Genomic DNA, 8,503 nt, shown 5'->3' with positions numbered 1-8,503 from the left:
ATTGACTACAACTCTGGAAAGAGGTGATGGAGAAGCACAATATCTTCAGTCAAAACAAGGCCGGGAATTGACTATTGTAGTAGTTAAAGTTGTATGTCAACTTAGTTGGGCCTGGTTGAGAGGCTGGGCAGCTGGTGGTAATTATTCCTCATGATGAGACTGGCAATCAATTCCATGGTGGGATCTACCACAAGCAGCTGAGTAGCTGCCTTAGGGATGTGGTCTACTTCCTGTATATAAGCAGCAGCTTTGGGAATGGTCTCTGGCTTATGGCATGCTTGGACCCTGCATGTAGCTGTGTCGTTATTCAGCAGCCTGCCATGCTCTGCCGACCTTTGGACTTACAATGGGCTTAAATTAATGGCCTTCCATATGGTTTGGTAACATCAGGACTGTTCCATTTTATTTGTTGACCTTGGGCTTGTCAGCCTCAGCAGCCAGCAACTTTCGAGTGAAGAAACGCCTCTAGCTCCAGTGGGCCGGGAGCAAGAGGCAGAGCTGGACCCCAAGATGGAGGGGATTTCACCCAGCCCTTAGAGCCTGCTACTTTGAACTTGGATTTAAAGCCTCCAAACTGTAAGAGAATAAACTTCTGTTTGTTAAGGCCATCCCATTTGTCATTATATTCTTGTCAGAGCAGTACTAGGTAACCAGAACAACTGTGGAATGGACCATCAATTGTTCATATGCAAGTTCAAGTTGAAGTTAAAGGCAATTAAAACAAGTTCAAGAAAGTAAAAAATATGACTTTGATTATATTCCACCTGAATTAAAAAAAAAAAAAAAAAAAAACTTCACTGCCGTCGAGTTGGATCCAACTCATAGCCACCCTCCGTGGGTTTCTGAGGTGGTATCACTATGGAGGTAGATTGCCAAACCTTCCTTCCTAGGAATGGCTGGTGGGTTTGAACTGCCAGCCTTCTGGTTAGCAGTCAAATGCCTTAGGCACTATGACACCAGAGCTGCCCACCTGAGTTTAGAGGCCATTTAAAGAATGGATATAATTCACTGAACACCAATGACTGAAAACCAGAGGAGTTGTGGGGATGAAATCAGGAACATCATATAGGAAGAAAGCCAAATGTTATTAAAAAGACAAGAAAGGAAGAAAAGACCAAAATGGATGTCAGAAGAGATTTTGAAACTTGCTCTGGAATGAAAAATAGCTAAAGCAAATGGAAGAAATGACAAGATAAAAGAGCTGAACAAAAAATTTCAGAGTAGCTCAAGAAAACAAAGTTAATTATTATAATGAAATGTTCTAAGACTTGGAGTTAGACAACAAAAAAGGAGGAACATGTTCAACATTTCTCAAGCTGAAAGAACTGAAGAAAAAAGTTAAGTCTTGAGTTGCAATATTGAAAGTTGTATGGGCAAAATATTGAATGGTACAAGAAACATAAAAAGAAGATGGAAATAATACATAGAGTCACGGTACCAAAAGGAACTGCTGGATATTCATCCATCTTAGGAGGTGGCATATGATCAAGAACAGTGATTTATTTTATTTATTTTTAGTGATTTGAGTGAAAGTTCACAAAGCAAACTCACTTTCCATACAGCAGCTCACATATACTTTCTCTTATGACACTGACAGCAGTTTCTCACAATGCAACAGCTCCCCTCCCACTTCTTTCCCTTAGTTACCTCTTCCCTGTGTCCTTCCCTCCCATGGACTCCTGCCACCTGAGCTGTCTTCCTGTGCATATATAGTGCTTCTATTCTCCCATGATTAATCTCTACAAGGAGTGTATCTATCTATTGTAAATCTTCAGCTCATATTCCTGTCTTTTGTTTGGCTGGAAGCCGCAGGAGTGGGTTCTATTCCAGATCTGAAGGACAAGTAGGTGCCATAGACTAAGAGTTACAATCAGGCTCTATCAGACCAGCAAACCTGGTCTCTCTCTCTATTTTTTATTTTTTTTTAATGATTTTGAGTTTTATTCCACATTGTTCTCCTACTCTATCTGGAATCTCCTACATAAACTCCACTCCAAGTGGTTGAAAGTGGTAGTTTGGCACCATCTAGTTCTTCTGGTCTCATAATCATATAGGCTGAGGATTGCATGGTGTACTGGTCCCTTGGAGTAATTGTTTCCATGTGTCTTCGGTTTTCTTCACTCTTCTTTGCTCTGGACAAGGAGAGACCCATTGTTGCATCTAGATGGCTGCTTGCAAGCTTTTAAGATTCTAGTCACTACTCACCAGAGTAGTATGTGGAGCAATGTTTTGTGGAGTACGTTATGCCAACTCAGCTTGATGTCCCCTAAGACTATGGTCCTGAACCGAGAGGTCTAACCACTCAGTCCTAGGTAGCTGGCCGTGGCCAAGAAGTGACTACAAACTTGTCCTTTGTCAGCTCTATAGTATACCTGGCAATTCTTACAGAACACACAAATACACTTGTAAAAATATTTTCTGCCAACCCTATAGATGGTCATGGGCCCACTGCCCCCTGCATAGACATACCTAATAGTTCAGTTGGTCTACACATTTATCCACTCATATATAAATGTTTTCCTTCACTGACAGCACAGTACTCTATGTCCAAAAGAGTTCAACTTTGTTGTCTGTACCTCCCATGCACCTCTCATGTCTTCTGCTTCCCCAATGCCACTGGGTTCATCACTAACATTTGTTACATTGCCCTTCTCTTCATCCAAATCAATACTAGTCTGTACCTATCTAACAGGAGCTCTGGTAGCATAGAGCCTAAGGCACTTGACTGCTAACCAGAAGGCTGGCAGTTCAAACCCACCAGCCACTCTCCTCGGAAGAACGATGGGGCAATCTATTTCGTAGTGATACTGCCTTGGAAACCCAAGGGGGGGTCACTATGTGTCAGGTCTGACTAAATGGCACATAACAACAACCATAACAACCTATCTAACCATGTTTCCTCCCCTTCTCTCCAACCCTCGTAACCAAGAAACAAAATTTTCTTCCATATATAAACCTTCCCTTGACATTTTATGATAACATACTAATATATATTTTTCCTTCTGTGATTGACTTATTTCACACAGCACTCCAAGTTCATCCACATTATGTGGTGTTTTGCCAATTTTATGTTACTCTTTAAGGTTGCATAGTATTCTGTTGTGTGTATGTGCCATAGTTTGGTTATCCATTTTTTTGTTGATGGACACCTAGATTGTTTCCATCCTTTGGCTATTGTAAACAGTGCTGCAATGAACATGGGTATGCAGATACCTTTTCTTGTCCTGGCTCTCACTTATTGAGGATATATATCTACTAATGGAATGGCTGGGTCAAATGGTATTTTGAATTCCAACTTTTTAAGGAATTGCCATACTGCTTTCCACAGTGGTTGTATCATTAGACAGTCCCACCAGCAGTGTATGAGAGTCCAAATCTTTCCACTTCCTCACCAGCATTTGTTATTTTCTGTCTTGTTGAACTTTGCTAGTAGTGTTGGTACAGGATGTTATCTCACTGTTGTTTTGATTTGCATCTCTCTAATGGCTCTGGTAGCATAGGGGCCTAAAGCATCTGACTGCTAACCAGAAGGCTAGTGGTTCAAACCCACCAGCCACTCCTTGGAAGGAAGGTTGGGCAATCTACTTCCATAGTGATACTGCCTTGAAAACCCAAGGCGGGGTCACTATTAGTTGGATCTGACTCAATGGCAGTGGGTTTCGTTTGGTAATGTCTAATGATCATAAACATTTCTTCATCTATTTGTTGGCTGTCTGAATATCCTCTTTGTTGAAGTGTCTATTCATGTCTTCTGCCCATTTTTTAATTGCATTATTATTTGTCTTTTTGTTGTTGAAGTGTTGAAGTTTTCTATAAATTCTATGGCTAAGTGACTTGTCAGATATGTCATTACCATTTTTTTTCCCCCCAACCTGTAGGACCTATTTTGACTCTTTTGGAGAAGTCTTTGGAAGCACATAAAAAATTAAGTTTTTGAAGGTCCCATTCATCTAATTTTTCTTCTGCTGTTTGTGCATTTTGGGTTATGCTGGATAATCTACTTATGCCATTTATTAGGGCCCCTAAATTTGCCCCTAGTGTTTCCTTTAGAAACTGTAAAATTTTAGGTTTCACACTTAAGCCTTTGATCCATCTGGAGTTAATTTTTGTGTATGTTTGAGGTACCGATCTTGTTTTATTTTTCTTCAAGTGGATCTCCAGTTTTTCCAGCATCATTTGTTAAACAGACAAGCTCTTCCCCATTTAATAGATTTTGGCCCTTTGTCAAAGATCAGCTGACCATAGATTGATGGATCTATTTCTGGATTCTCAATTCTATTCCATTGGTCTATGTGTCTGTTGTTGTACCAATACCATGCAGTTTTGACTGCTGTGGCTGTATAGTAGATTTGGAGATCTGGGAGTGTGAGACCTCCATCTTTGTTCTTCTTCTTCAATAATGCGTTGCTTTCTGAGTTCTGTTTCTTTTCCGTATAAAGTCAGTGATTGGTTTTTCCATATTCTTAAAGAATGTTGATGGGATCTGGATGGGAATTGCATTGAATGTATAGATTGCTTTGGGTAGAATTGACATTTACACAATGTTCAATATACCTAGCTACAAGTATGGTATAAGAACCAATGATACTGAAGGATGAAATTGAAGCTACATTGGAGAAATTGTTGAAAAACAAGGCTCCAAGAAATGACAGAATACCCACTGAGAAGTTTCAATGAAGAAATGCCATGTTGGAGGTACTTACTCATCTATGCCAAGAAATTTAGAAGAAAAGTACCTAGAAAACTGACTGGGGAGGTCCATATTTGGACCCATTCCAAAGAAAAGTGATGCAACAGAATGTGGAAATTATCAAACACTCTCTTTAATATCACACATAAGTAAAATTTTGCTGAAGATAATTGAAAAATGGTTGTAGCAGGATATGGACAGACAACTTCCCAAAATGCAAGCTAGATTCAGAAGAGGACATGCAATGAGGGATATCACTCCTGATGTCAGATAGATCTTGGGTGAAAGCAAAGAACACCAGGAAGATGTTCACTTGTGTTTTATTGACTACACAAAAGCATTTGATTATGTGGATCATAACAAATTATGGATAATATTGAGAAGAATAGAAATTCTAGAACACTTAATTATGCTCATGAGGAACCTATACATATACCAGGAGGCTGTCATTCAAACATAGCAAGGAAATACTGGATGGTTTAAAATTAGGAAAGGAACCCATCAGGATTGTATCCTTTCACCATATTTATTCAATCTGTGTGCTGAATAATCCAAGAAGCTGAACTACATGCAGAAGAGTGTGGAATCAGGATTGGAAGAAGACTCATTAACAACCTATGATATGCAGATGACACAACTTTGCTTACTGAAAGGGAGGATGAGTTGAAGCACTTACTGGTGAAGATTAAAGACTATAGTCTGCCCATCAAGAGAAAAATGGATAATGTTACTATAGTACATACACACAGTGAAATATTATGCAACACTGAAGAATAATGTAGAATCTGCAAAATACTGCATAGTGTGAATGAATTTGGAGGACACTATGCTGAGTGAGAAAAGTCAATCACAGAAGGACATACACTGTATCAGTTCATTATTGTAAAAAGTCAAGAAAAGGTTTACTTATGGAAAGAAATTGTTAGTTACTAGGGTTGAATGGGAAGGGGAGAAAACACAGCATAAACAAACAAACAAACAAACAAATAAATAAATACAACAGATGCCTAAGGCATTTGACTGCTAACCAGAAGACTGGAAGTTGAAACCCATCAGCCACTCCTTCTATGGAAGATTGGGCAACCTACTTCCGTAGAGATACCAAGTCTGAAACCCAAGGAGGGGTCACTGTGACTCGAATCCACTAGATGGCAGTGAGGTTTTTGTTTTCTTTTGTACAGTCTGCAGTATGGATTGCATCTCAACATGAAGAAAATGAAAATTCTTATTATAAATCCAATAACCAGCATCATGATAAATTTAGAAAAGACTGAAGTTGTTAAAGATTTCATATTACTTGGTTCCACAATCAACACCAATGGAAGCAGTAGTTAAGACATCAGAGGATGTATTGCATTGGGCAAATCTGTGACAGAAGACCTCTTTAAAGTGCTGAAGAGCAAAGATATCTCTTTGTAGGCTAAGGTGTGCCTAACCCAAGCCATAGTATTTTCAATTGCCTCATATGCATGGGAAAGCTGGACAATGAATAAGGAAGAATGAAGAAGAGTTGAGGCTTTTGAGTTGTGGTGTTGGTGAAGAATACTGAAAATACCATAAAGTACCAGAAGAACTAACAAATCTGTTCTGGAAGAGGTGCATCCGGAATGCTTCTTGGAAGTGAGAATGGCCAGACTACGTCTGGCCTACTTTGGTCATGTTCCATTTCCTGGAAAAGGATAGCATGCTTGGTAAAGTGGAGAGTCAACAATAATGGGGAAGGCCCTCAATGAGATGGGTTGATACAGTGGCTTGTATGATGGACTCAGGTGTAGCAAGGATTGTGAGGCTGGCACAGTATCAGCCAGTGTTCCGTTCTGTTGAACAGAGTAGCTGTGAGCCTGAGCTGAATGTATGACACCTAACAATAACAAAAACATTATTTTTCAAGGATAAAATAAACACAAAATACAAAACAAAAACAACCTATTAGTTTTATTTTCCCCCAAGATACCCTCTAACATATTCAAAGTGAATTAAAAAACAGAAAGTAAAATATAACATTTATATCCTTATCAAGCTAATGTGTTCATATTGATTACTATACACTGATAAGAAAAAAATACATCGATACCTGAAACAGTCAGTGTTGTCCATGAGCAAACATTCACATAGTCACTGTTTGTAACTACTCATTCAGGCTTCCCTAGTTATTTTGAGTCCCTTTACTTTACTAAAGGAGATCTGGTGGCATTGTGGGTAAGACAATGGGCTGCTAATCAAAAAAGATTCGTAGTTTAAACCCACCAATTGCTCCATGGGAGAAGGACAAGGCCTTCTGCTCCCATAAAGATTTATACCATTGGAAACGCTTTGGGGGTCACTGTCAGTAGGAATTGACTCATTGGCAGTGGGCTTTTAATAAACTTGTATAGCCTTCAAATTATATATTGCAGGAATTTGGGTTGCGAGTTTTTTTAAAAATGGCAGTTTCATATATTTTTTTTTAAATAATATATAGTCAATTTTAATATCAGAAATAGGAATATGGCAATAGTTTCTTTGTTCTGTAAATTCTAAAGTGACCTCCACTAGCTTTAAAACTGAAGAACACAGTTTACTAGATTGGGTCCCTTTCCCATTAAGCTTATTAAAACTTCCATACCCCTTTTCTTGTTGTTTCTGATAAAGCTTGATGTAGCCTATTATATCTTTCACAATTTTAGATATGTACTGATTATTGTTTAAGGAGCTCTGGTAGCACAGTGACTACTAACCAGAAAGTTGGTGGTTCAAACTCGCCGGTCACTCCACAGATGCAAGACTGAATAATCTACTTCCATAAAGATTTACCACCTCAGAAACCCAGTGGAGGTCACTATCAGTTGGAATCAACTCAATGGCAGTGGGTTTGTTTTTTGTTTTTTGATTATTGTTTATACAATATCCATTACCCTTTTCTGCCTTATTAAGAAATCTGTGTTTTGTGCTTGTTGACAATTATGCATATATAATGAATGTAAGTCTCATTTCTGCTAGAATTGCTGTGAATATTTGGAATTTGTTTAGTGGTGGTTGCAGAAAAACTTTACATGGATTCAGCTGCTGCATTTTTTTTTGTCCTTTAATTTGCTTCTTAATTTTTCTCAGATCATGCACTTGTTGTTGCTTGCATGTCAGTAAATATCTTGTGAATATAAGGCCACTCGTTACAAGCATGATGGCTGAGAAGGAAGATGGTAGGACATGGGGTCTCTGATATTTCCAAGAAAACAAAACAACAACAAAAAATATGTAGCTGCCCCAGATTCACTCTGACCGTTTTGGTAGATAAGAAACTATATTTTTTTATTAAGCCCTCATGCAATCACCCCTTACTTTAGGTTTTCAGTTTTCCATACACAAACACAATTTCTACTTGATAAACCCTCTCATCTGCTTATTTTAGTTTAGTGAATAAACTTAAAAAGCTGAGATGCTTTCATTTCTGTCAATGAAGTTGTAACTACTTACTGATTACATGGATTTCAGAAGAAAAAATTACCATTAATTATAGCATGCTCTCCTTAGAGTGTTCTAAAATTATTTTAAAAAAATGTCAAAATTCTTGGGTTTTAATTCAAATTCTGCCAAAAAATTAAAATTTGAGTAAAAATCTTATTCAAACATTTATTTATACAGGTACATTGTTCTCTATCATTTGTACACTTATTAAATTAAAATAATCTAATTTGCCAATATTTTCATCAATAATTAAAGATTCCTTCTATAACAAAGTATATTTATAACAATAATTTCAAATCTCAAAGCCTTAGGATGGACATTTTAAGCTGTATATGCAGTACCTAATAGTTGGCATGTACTCAACTCAAT

The sequence above is a fragment of the Orycteropus afer genome, unplaced genomic scaffold (genome assembly GCF_000298275.1).
Source record: "Orycteropus afer afer isolate SDZICR_OR568_19922 unplaced genomic scaffold, OryAfe1.0 scaffold00879, whole genome shotgun sequence".
Lineage (NCBI taxonomy): Eukaryota > Metazoa > Chordata > Mammalia > Tubulidentata > Orycteropodidae > Orycteropus > Orycteropus afer.
This window is presented reverse-complemented; position numbering follows the sequence as displayed.